At 42.8% G+C, this 12,053-nt stretch overlaps 1 protein-coding gene across 4 annotated transcripts in view; it reads left to right on the top strand.

Annotated features, from left to right (window-relative positions):
* Positions 1-11,112: 11,112 nt before the first annotated feature.
* farp2 (FERM, RhoGEF and pleckstrin domain protein 2) overlaps positions 11,113-12,053 on the top strand; it is a 59,861-nt gene continuing 58,920 nt past the window's right edge. For 3 of the 4 annotated variants that reach the window (XR_014031195.1, XM_081380290.1, XM_081380291.1), the window contains exon 1: positions 11,128-11,204. The gene's annotated coding sequence lies outside the window, so the exon portion shown is untranslated. Of the gene's footprint in view, positions 11,205-12,053 lie in introns of all 4 variants that reach the window. The other variant, XM_081380289.1, reaches the window with a different exon arrangement.

Raw genomic sequence — 12,053 nt, 5'->3', positions numbered from 1 at the left:
GGGGTGGAGTCTCTTAAGTCTATGAGGGGAATACCTTGTTCTAGCGCCCACGTCTCGTCGAGGAAATTTCCTTCAGCACCAGAGTCTATAAGGGCAGAACAAAAGACTGAAGTGTCAGGCCAGTGGATAGAGATAGGAAGAGAAGTACATGATCCAGATGGAGAGTCCTTGGAGTATGCGCTCGCCAGTAGCCCTCCGTTTACTGGCGAGCCCTGGCTTTTACCGGACAAGCGCTGACGAAATGGTTAGGCGCGGCACAGTACATGCACAGACGATTGGTAATTCTGCGCTCTCGTTCCTTTGCAGAGATGCGTAATCCACCAAGCTGCATCGCCTCCGGCTCAGAACCAGCAGAGGGCGAAGTAGAAACGACAGGCGGAGCAGACAGCAGAGACGAATCCTGGCGGCGCGCGCGGTGACGTAACTCAAAGCGCTTCTCTATACGGATCGCCAGGTCGATGAGCGAGTCGAGGCGAGCAGGTATCTCCCGAGCGTAGATCTCGTCCTTGAGTTCCGGAGAGAGTCCCTCCAGGAAGCGGGCCACCAAGGCTGGCTCATTCCAGCCACTGGTGGTAGCTAAAGTGCGGAATTCGACTGAGAAGTCCGCCGCAGAGCGCCTTCCCTGGCGAAGAGTAGACAGTAATCGTGAAGCCTCCTCTCCATAAGCCGAGCGATCAAAAACTCGGATCATCTCTGCCTTAAACTGGGAAAAATTAAACACACAGTCCGCGTCGATCTCCCAGTTAGCAGCTCCCCATTCACGGGCTCTTCCGGCCAGGAGAGAAATGACAAAGGCGACTCGAGCACGATCCGTAGCGTAGGTCGAGGGCTGGAGAGAGAAGACAACTTCACATTGCGTCAGGAAGGCGCGACATTGAGTGGGCTCACCGGAGTAACATGGAGGATTATTTATCCGCGGCTCAGGCAACTCACGATGATCCTGGGCGGCAAGTGCTTCAGGACGCAGATGAAGAACTCGAGAGGAGAGGTCCGACACCTGAGAAGACAGGGACTCGACAGCCTGTCTAGCAGCAGAGAGCTCCTCCTGATGTCGGCCCAGCATCGCGCCTTGGAGTTCGACCGCTGCCTGAAAGGGGTTGCTGCTCGCTGGGTCCATTCTTGGCCAGATTATTCTGTTATGTGTGGAGAGAAAGATGACCCAAGAGCGAGATGCAGCAAATCAGTCTTTTAATTAACAGAGTCAGAATGTCCAGAGGTAAGAACAGAAACTTTCAGCATATTATAATAAACAACGAAAATCTTCCGGAAAACTGTAGCCGGGAACTTCAACTCAATTCCTCCGTCAAAGCAGCGGAGCGTCTCTGGTAGTAGTGGTTACCGTGAGAAAGTCAGCCGACTCCGGGACCTCCAGGATCAGAACAGAAGGCAACGAGCGCAGTCACAGGTACTCTGTAACAAGTATAGCTTAGTAGCAATTCACAGTGGTAGAACAATCCTCTTACGTGCACAGAACAGACAAAACAGGACAGGACAGGACTTCGACACGGCAGGATGTTTGGCAGAGAATTCGTACGCATAACTTCTGAAATAATCTGGCAAAGAGACAGGGGAAAACAAGGCTAGAAAAAGAGAAGATAATTAGGGAAAGTGATGACTGGTGTGTAACTGATGATGAGAATAATAAGTAATGAAAGAGAACACCTGGGAAGAAGGCGATGTGTGTGCGTAATGACCAATGAAGTAATCAGGGGTGTGAGAGCGTAAATGTGTGTGTTTGAGTGTGTGGGTGACCAGAGGGGGGAGACAAAGTAAAGGAAGAACCAGGATCATGACAATCTTAGCTTCATGGATTTAATGCTGTTGGAGCTGGCTTCAAGTGTTTTCTGCGATGTAATCTGTGATGTTGTTCACCAATATGCTCTTGGACCCTTTGGGGTGTATATGAATTACATCCGTAATATACCCTATCAGGAGCAGACATTGCACAACCTTGGGTAAAAGAGTAGTGCTTGATGTTTATTTATCATGGATATTAGCATAAAACCTGGCACTGTATTCCATAGAGGTATTCTTTAGAGACAAGGATAATATTAATATAATATAATAAAGTGTCTGCTGTTTATTAACATAATTTTCAGAAAAGAGAGTCCTCAAATTGTGGTGATCTTGCATAAACTACAGGAAGATCCTCGATGCAACCGACTTCCCCTCAAATCTTTCCTTTAACTACCATTTCAGAGAATCCCACGGCTTAAAATCCTAATGCAGGTGAGTGATAAAGAGCATTGGCATAATTAGCATGAGCATTTTCAATTGTTTTTAAATATTACATTATCATTCAATCTGTCAAACATTTTGATGCAGAGTATCCAGAAGAAGGCCGTTCCGGGATCAGATTGTGAGGCCACAGCACTCAGAGCTCTGACGGAGATCTCCAGAGTATAAATGCCAAGCAGCTCAGCATACTCTCAATGAGTGCTATTATATAAACACAAGTTTGCTATATTGTATGATTTTTGCTGTCTTCACCTACAGCTACTAGAGGCTTGCAACTGGCAGGTAAGCAGAATGAAACAGATGGAAGAAATAGTGCAGATTGCTAACAAGATTGAGTTTGGGTGCAAGGTAGTTTTATATCGCTGGTAAACTGTTTACATATAGGTGATTACAGGTCACCTTCACATTTTGTAATGCGTAATTTACTATTCCTTAATGTCTTCTCTGTTTGTTGGTTCTCTCTCTCAGGCTCTGCCTATTGTGTCTTCCTCCCGCTGGCTTGTGAAACAGGGAGATCTGGTTCAAATCTCTTCGAAGGAAAACATGTTTGGCCAGAGAAAACTGTGTCATGTACTTATGTTCCTCTTTAATAATCCTCTTTAATTTTACCAATTCTTAATGTGCATGTGAACGCCATCAGCATTTATCACAGGTTCGCGTTTAAAGTCTGTGTAGAGAGAATGGTGTCGTCTTAGCAGCCCCTAATTTAATAACAAATTATCGTTGCGACGGAAGCGAATCAATCAAAACTAACTTTAGCTGGAAAATAACTTTATTAGAGAACTGCTATAAAGCCAAAACAATCTCTGTTACCTTAAATTATACGTTTATCTCTGTAAAGCTGCTTTGAAACAATCTACATTGTTAAAAGCGCTATATAAATGAAGATGACTTGACTTGACTTGACTTAATGATCTGCTGCTGATGACTACCAGGAAAGGGTATGGGAGCCAAATCAACTAGCTAGTCAAACCAAGGTTACTTAGTGAGAAATTTTTCCCTAGTTTCTAGGGGATGCACTGATATTAAAATATGTCTTAATTTCCCATTAGCACTCCAATCTGCACCAGGATAAGAGCAAACACCTCACAGTCAGTCTTGGGCTGAATCCGAAATCGCCCCAACCCCCAATTTGTAGTGGTGTCCAAAACCATAGTGGATGTTATTGAGTACACTCATTCAATCCCACATTGCAATGCAATAACGAGTGTACAGCCGATGTATGTTCAACAGCTATCCGAATTCTCTCACTCTTTTTTATTCACTCCTTCAAGTGAACTGTATTAGTGGACTAACTTATGGAATGGTGGTTGAGGGTTTAGGGGGTGATTTCGGCTTCAGCCAGAGTCTGGTCTCAACTACAGATAACAGACTACTTACCTGATCTACATACCTATTGGATCTCCCTATGAGTCTCCAGCTATCTCCCTGTGATACTCCAGCAATCTGGAGTGTGCTCTTTCCATTAGTTCATATTCATCTGGTCATCATTACTCTGACTCTGCCATTACTCACCTGATTTCGGTTTACAGTAATTCATCACTTTCAATAAATACTCTGTTTACGTTTAACCTAATCTCTGTCTCAGAGTCTGATGTTCTCAGACAGAAGACCAGACCCAAACATCATGAACCCAACAGCATATTCATCCATCCACTCTGTTGCTCCTATCCATTTCACAGGATGGCCTCCCTTTAGAAGACTCCGCGAGCTCCTTGAGTTCTTCAAGCTATTCCCACATGGTGTCCTGGAGTGACAACACTTTGAAGACTTCTGGAGTGGGTTGGATCTCTTCAAGCACCTACAATGGGAACTACCACCTGTACCTTGGAAATATATGTACACTCACCTAAAGAATTATTAGGAACACCTGTTCAATTTCTTATTAATGCAATTATCTAATCAACCAATCACATGGCAGTTGCTTCAATGCATTTAGGGGTGTGGTCCTGGTCAAGACAATCTCCTGAACTCCAAACTGAATGTCAGAATGGGAAAGAAAGGTGATTTAAGCCATTTTGAGCGTGGCATGGTTGTTGGTGCCAGACGGGCCGGTCTGAGTATTTCACAATCTGCTCAGTTACTGGGATTTTCACGCACAACCATTTCTAGGGTTTACAAAGAATGGTGTGAAAAGGGAAAAACATCCAGTATGCGGCAGTCCTGTGGGCGAAAATGCCTTGTTGATGCTAGAGGTCAGAGGAGAATGGGCCGACTGATTCAAGCTGATAGAAGAGCAACTTTGACTGAAATAACCACTCGTTACAACCGAGGTATGCAGCAAAGCATTTGTGAAGCCACAACACGCACAACCTTGAGGCGGATGGGCTACAACAGCAGAAGACCCCACCGGGTACCACTCATCTCCACTACAAATAGGAAAAAGAGGCTACAATTTGCACGAGCTCACCAAAATTGGACAGTTGAAGACTGGAAAAATGTTGCCTGGTCTGATGAGTCTCGATTTCTGTTGAGACATTCAGATGGTAGAGTCAGAATTTGGCGTAAACAGAATGAGAACATGGATCCATCATGCCTTGTTACCACTGTGCAGGCTGGTGGTGGTGGTGTAATGGTGTGGGGGATGTTTTCTTGGCACACTTTAGACCCCTTAGTGCCAATTGGGCATCATTTAAATGCCACGGCCTACCTGAGCATTGTTTCTGACCATGTCCATCCCTTTTTGACCACCATGTACCCATCCTTTGATGGCTACTTCCAGCAGGATAATGCACCATGTCACAAAACTCTTGGTTTGAGACCATTGGTTACTATTGGTTTCTTGAACATGACAATGAGTTCACTGTACTAAAATGGCCCCCACAGTCACCAGATCTCAGCCCAATAGAGCATCTTTGGGATGTGGTGGAACGGGAGCTTCGTGCCCTGGATGTGCATCCCACAAATCTCCATCAACTGCAAGATGCTATCCTATCAATATGGGCCAACATTTCTAAAGAATGCTTTCAGCACCTTGTTGAATCAATGCCACGTAGAATTAAGGCAGTTCTGAGGGCAAAAGGGGGTCAAACACAGTATTAGTATGGTGTTCCTAATAATCCTTTAGGTGAGTGTAGAATATGCACTGTGGCTGAGTAGCTCCTCCCTCAAAGCAGGTGAAGTGGATAAAGACATCTTCTTCCCTTGGTCACAGCCTCCCCAGCCCACATCAGTCCTCCTGGTGCCATCGGTCTTCATCTCAGAGACACCACCTGCTTCGAAATTCCACTTAGTCCCTCTCTACCCCTACTTACACCAGCCACTGAGCCACAGCCCACCATGAGTCAAGAGGCAGAGCCAACGATTGCCACAGACCCGAGCTCAGACAGCCTCTTAGCCCACCCACTATAGTCACAGAGCCCACCGCAGACCCAGAGCCTGAGCCAGAGCCAGCGACCAACAAGGACCTGCCACGAATGGAGAAGGTCACCCGGAGCCAGAGCCTGCAGCCCTACTCATCCAAGAGCCCAAGCCAGTCGTCATGTCTGACCAGGTGCGAGAGCCGGCACCCATAGCCATCCCAGTGGGGATTCTTGTGGAATTTGATGGTGTGGAGTTGGATTCCATTGATGCCCCATTCCCTGATGTACAGTTGCTGCCTATGAGCATGGTCAATATAATGGACTCACTAGTTCCCTCCTATTTCCAAACCAAGTCTCCTGCGACTCCATGGGTCCTGCCCAGCTTTAAGTCTCCTGCATTTCCGCTGGTCCCGCAAAGCTCCAAGTCTCCTGCATCTCTGCTGGTCCCACCAGCTCCAAGTCTTTTGCGTCTCCAATGATACAACCCAGCCTCCCTCTCCCACCTCTTCTACAAAACACAGCCAGTCCTTCGGCCCCGCCTCCGCTGGATCCCACCTCAGATGGCTCCAACCAGCAACTCTGATCCTCCTCGGGTCTTCCAGTCTTTAGCTCAGCCTTGGCACAATGGTCCCGTGGGTTAAACTCGGGCTGCCGAGCCCGTAACTCCACATTAGACTGTCAACTAGTCGGCTCCATCCTGGCTCCTCAACCCCTCAGCTCCACCTGTAACCGCCATCCTCTCTTCAGTTTGCAACTCAACATGAGACTGCATCATATTCTGCAACATCTCGACAGACCTGGGACTTATGCAAGGATTTTATTTGTAGACTTCAGTTCGGATTTCTATACCATCAGGCCAGATCTCCTATTATACAAACTGAGCCAGCTTTTTGTGCCCACCCCAATCTGTCAGTGGATCACAAGCTTTCTAACAGATAGGCAGCAGCTAGTGAGGCTGGGAAAATTCACATTCAGGACTCTCACTTTCAGCATTGGTGCTCCTCAGGGTTGTGTCCTCTCCCACTGGTCTTCTCACAAATTACACATATGACTGCACTTCAAAAGACCCCTTTGTTAAGCTCCTGGAGTTTGCAGACAACACCACAAAAACTCCCCCCACTCACCATCATGGACAGAACTGTGGAAGCAGTGGAGTCATTCAGGTTCCTGGGCATCACCATCTCTCAGGACTTGAAGTGGGACAATCACATTGACTTTGTGAAAAAAGCCGAGCAGAGGTTACTTCCTTCACCAGCTGAGGAAGTTCAACCTGCTACAAGAGCTGCTGATATAGTTCTACTCAGCCGTCATTGAGTCTGTCCTGTTTTCATCTATAACTGTCTGGTTTGGTTTAGCCACCAAATCAGACATCAGGAGACGACAACGGACGGTCCGGACTGCTGAAAGAATTATTGGTGCCCTGTCTGTGTCTTTATACTTTTTTTATATTTTTTATTCTTAAATGTTATTATGTGTCTTGTTATACTTATATTTGTGGACTGGAAGCTTCAATACCAAGGTAAATTACTTGTGTATGTGCAAGCATATTTGGCAATAAAGCTCTTTCTGATTCTGATTATGGCTTCACCGGGCTCCCTTGTCCTTGATTATGGCTTCACCGGGCTCCCTTGTCCTTCCAGCTGCGCCTTGGTCAGTCGTCGCTCTGCCTGCACCCAGAACTTCCGGGTCTTCACCTGCGCTTCGTCCTACCACCCCTTCGGCTCCGTCAGGCTCTGCCTTCCCCCTGGCTCCGCCTTAATCCTCAGTCACACCAGCTTCGCCTCAGTCCTCCGGCACCCTGGCTCCACCTCGTCTGCTTGTCACCATGGCTCCACCTTGACCTCCAGGATTTACAGTGTCATCCAGTCTCATCAGCCCTTCGGCTTCACCTGGGTCACCTATCATGGCTCCACCTCTGTCGGTCAGATCTCTTACTCCATCCTTGTTCTGCCGTGGGTCTTTGTCCTGGCTCTAGTCTGACTCGCTCTGTGATGTTTGCCTTCACCAACTCCTCCACTGCTCTCTCACTCACTGTTCCCCCTCAATGCCTCAGACCCTCCCTCCCAGGCCCTCGAGAACTACACCAAACTATGTCGTTCAAGGACCATTACATTTTTGTGTGCATCAGGATGGATGGGGGTTAGTAATGTCACATATGCTCTCCATCTGCCCAGTCATCTAAACAGATACAACTGTCCCTAATCTGCACTCACTCGGTCATCCCGCACCTGTTTCTTATCGGCATTCAATCTGCACCAGGATAAGAGCACACACCTCACAGTCAATCTTGGTCTGGTCTCAACTACGGATAACAGACTACTTACCCGCTCTACTTCACTATTGGATCTTCCTGTGATACTCCAGCAATCTCCTGTAAACTACTCTTTGGAATATTATATGTACCCGTCAACTCACCATAATCCTGTGAAGAGATGTGTGCTACCTGTAATCACACTCCAGTCATTATTGTTCCACTGTAACCCTGGTAAAGGTTTGGTAAATATTAGTCTTTTCAAAAAGTTACTTTAACGAGCATAAGATGATGGAAAAGGTAATCTAAATGTTAAAATAGGAGATGTGTGCACACAATAAATATTGAAAGAAATGAATAAAGAAACCTCTAAAATTGCCCAAAAACTGATATGTTACATATTGTGTGTAGGTTCTATTATTAAAACCTATTTTATAGATATCCTTTATGGATAAACAGATTGACTATACCATTCAAAAGTTTGGGGCCTGTAAGATTTTTTTGGTAACACTTTACATTAAGGTTTCATTAGTTAACTTCTTAAGTTAATATGAACTAAGAATGAACAATACTTCTACAGCATTTATTCGTTAATTTAAAAATGTACTCATAGATTATTAAAATCAAATATTGTTGGCCTATTTGTTTACATTACTTAATGCACTGTTAACTAACATGAACAAACAATGAATGACTATTTTATGAACTATTAAGAAAGATAAATAAAAAATGTAAACAATTGAGACTTTATTGTAAAGTGTGACTGTTTTTTTTATGTTTTTGATACATTAAACATCTTATGCTCACCAAGGCTGAATTTATTTGATCAAAACTACATTGTTTATTATAATTAAAACCAACTTATTTTAATATATTTGTATTTTATTGCTTTTATGGCAAAGCTAAATTTTCAGCAGACATTACTCAAATCTTCAGTGTCACGTGATTCGTGGTATTTATTTAATGTAAAATGTCTCAATTTATCTCTCTCTCTCTATATATATATAAAACAACTAACACTCTTTGCCTGTGCAGGTTGGACCAGTTTGTAGTTCAGGACTATGTGCACCGCTCTCTGACAGAGGTGACCGAGGGTAAAGACCTGGAGGAGGAGCTGGAGGGATGTGAGCTGAACTGGATATTTCAGCTGGCCCTTCTGCATAATCACCAGAGCACCACCTCTCAACTTCTACTGCATCCAAATTCAGAGTCAGTACCCATAATATGGTCCATATACCACCACAATAGCTAAACTGAACTGTGTCAACTTGACAGTGTCAAACTCTCTATATCAAGATGGCATAACAAGATCAAAACATTTAACAGTATAAAATATGATGTTCCTCTTAATATAATAACAAAGATATGTCTTTGTTTGTTTTCTTAGAGCTGAGAAGGACTTATGGGTGGATCTTCTGGGTGGGCGGAGAGATGGACAGGACACAGTGTACGAGGAGTGGGGTAAGAATGAATCACTGAATGCAATATCAGTCCAAGTGTTTTTGTTTGAGTCAGTTCAACAGAAAACAAAACAATTATTACTACTAATACTACTAAATGACATATTGACACTATCTTTAGTTTTTTTTTTCTTTTTTTTCAATTATTTGAATCATCGCTCAGGGGAAATATTTCTGTTTTATAATTTAAACCATAGAAGTCTACAACCTATTCCCATGATGTATTATAATAAGGTATTATAATACTTATCTTCTCTGTATTTCTATGAGTTTTTACATTTGATTTGTTTCACTCATTATATGTGTTATTTCAAATTATGGTGTTATTTCAGAGATTCAATTGACCTTGGCGGCTCTGTAAATAATACAATATACAGAAGCCTATATTATAATAGTAAAAAAAAAAAAAAAAAAAAAAAACTTTTCATTTTTGAGTGAACTATTCATATTCCTAAAACGTGTGCAGCTAAACATTGGCCACGAGGGGGCAAAAGTGTCAATGGCTTCAAGATTGTGTTTCCTTAAAATGGAAAACATCTGTTCTTAATCAGAGCAAACCACTAACTTCAGTGCATAATGTTCTTTAGAATTATAAAACATTTATGAATAAATAAATTATGTTCAAACTGTAATCAAAAAGGCACTGTAGACTGTAAGCCTACTCAGGTGCGATGTATTGAGGTGTTCAATGGACAACAACGAGGGGAGCTTAGTCTACAGCTAGGAGATATGATAAACATCATACTGAAGAGTACTGATGGTGCTGTTGCAACACAACCCTGCTATTCCAAATGAAATTAGTCTAAAATGAACTAAACTTGCATGCTCATTCTCTACTCTGCTGTTTTTTAGGGTTCCTGGAGGGCCGTAGGGTACAGGATGGACAGCGGGGCTGGTTTTCTGCTACATGTGTGGTAGAAATCACCAATGAACATGTACAGGGACGTCACCTTCGTCAGCGGTATCCAGTATGTCCTACAGACAGCCACACGCCTGCTGAAACAACGCAATGGAGGCCTTGAACAACGAACCACAACATCCTTTAAATGAGAGACTGCTTTGCTATACAGTCTATATTTAGAGACTTTGACTGCATTTTTTATTTTTTTTTTTCACTCACTGACTTGAATGAATATATATATAATTCAGTTTTGGTTTTGTCTTTTGGTCTTACTTTATATTTGTATGTTGTATGTAGGCCTATATGTTTCACCATTTTTATGTCTGGTTTTACAGAGCATCTCCAAATGTCCTTATGCGACTGAAGCTACTTTCTATTATGACAAATAACCTGGTCACTACTGTCAGCAAATGTGGGGTTGCTGTTTTTGTTTCTTTACATGTAATGTACTGTGTAGGTCATGCTTAATCTGTTCTGCTCCCTTATATTCTGTGGAAATAGATTTTGTTATTATAATGTATATCCCTCTAGTCTTAGTGACTCCTTAATGATTTGCTTAGGCTATATGTCAGCTGTTTTAAATGTCACTTTACATACAATGTTTGCTTATTTTTGCATGTGATCATACAGTATATATTGCATTTTTGTGGCATTCCTGCAATTCTTGGAAAGAGGAGAGCAGACACAACTAGTTTTGTTGTTGCTGCAACTTAATTAGACAGTGTTTTAGACAACAACTGAACACAAATCAATAGTTTAAATTTCGTCTCTTATTTATTTGCCTATTGAAAACTATTCAATGTACCGGTAAATGTTTCCATAACTATATCATCAACAAACGACATGGCATTTTGAAACCAATAAAATCAATCCGCAGGTACACCTCTCAGCCAATAGCTGTCGACGATTTCAGTACGAAACTGAACCAATAGAAGGCAAGATATCTCCGAAGTCGTCCAATCAGAATGCAGCTTTGGCCACAGTTCGCCTACAACGACGGTCGGACGTGTAACTCGTTTAGAGTTGAAGAAATACCAGGCGAAAAATAAAAGGTATGATGTCGATTTATTCCGAAATAGAGATTTAAAGCAAACGCGAACCAGTAATATTGGCAATAGTTTATTTAAACGTGTCTCAGTGAAGCGTACGGTAGAGTTTTATGATCTCTTCGCATGTTTGTGCGGTTTGACTAAACTTTCTCAGTCTTTGTTTCATCTCTGTAATAACAAACAGTAAAATGTGCGCTTTTATTTTTCGTTGCAGTTGAGGATATTGTTGTCGGTGTTTGTGAAATACTCTCACTCGAGAAGTAAAATGAGTTTGTCGTGAGAGGTTAAGATTGCAGAGATTTTTTTATCGTAGGTGAATTGGGTGCATGCAGCTTTAACTCATTACATTAAATAAAGTATTTTAATTTAATAGTTTTTAAACATTGTTGCATTATCAAGTGCATGATAATTGCTTCATTGCTCAAACAAAACGATAAATGGTCGCCCATTATTGTTTAATACAGCGGTAGGAATTGCTCCAAATCTTGGATGAAGTATTCATTCTCAAATATGTTCACTTCATTCCTATGAGGGTAAATGGGTCACAGCTTGTAAGTGAGCCTGTGCTTTGAAGGCATTCCAGTCAAATTGTTTAAACCAACCTGCATTAAAGAGCCAGAATCAAGAATGGTTTTGGATTTAATGCCGAGTGAATGTGATTCTCATCAAAACAGTTGGAGCTTGTTTATCTAGGATGTTGTAGTTGGTCGTGTTACAATATTGCTTTAGTGTTTCCATTGTTAATCAGACCTCATGCAAGTCACTGTGCTAAATGTGGCAGTACATTAGTAGCCTATTTTGTAAGGGCTCATGTGAGCTTGTCTTGTGTTCATTTCACTGCTGTTGTGCTGG

Source organism: Scardinius erythrophthalmus (assembly GCF_964197995.2).
Source record: "Scardinius erythrophthalmus genome assembly, chromosome: 12".
NCBI classification, from domain to species: Eukaryota; Metazoa; Chordata; class Actinopteri; order Cypriniformes; family Leuciscidae; genus Scardinius; species Scardinius erythrophthalmus.
Note: the sequence above shows the minus strand (reverse complement) of the source record. Positions and strands in the feature narration are given on the sequence as shown.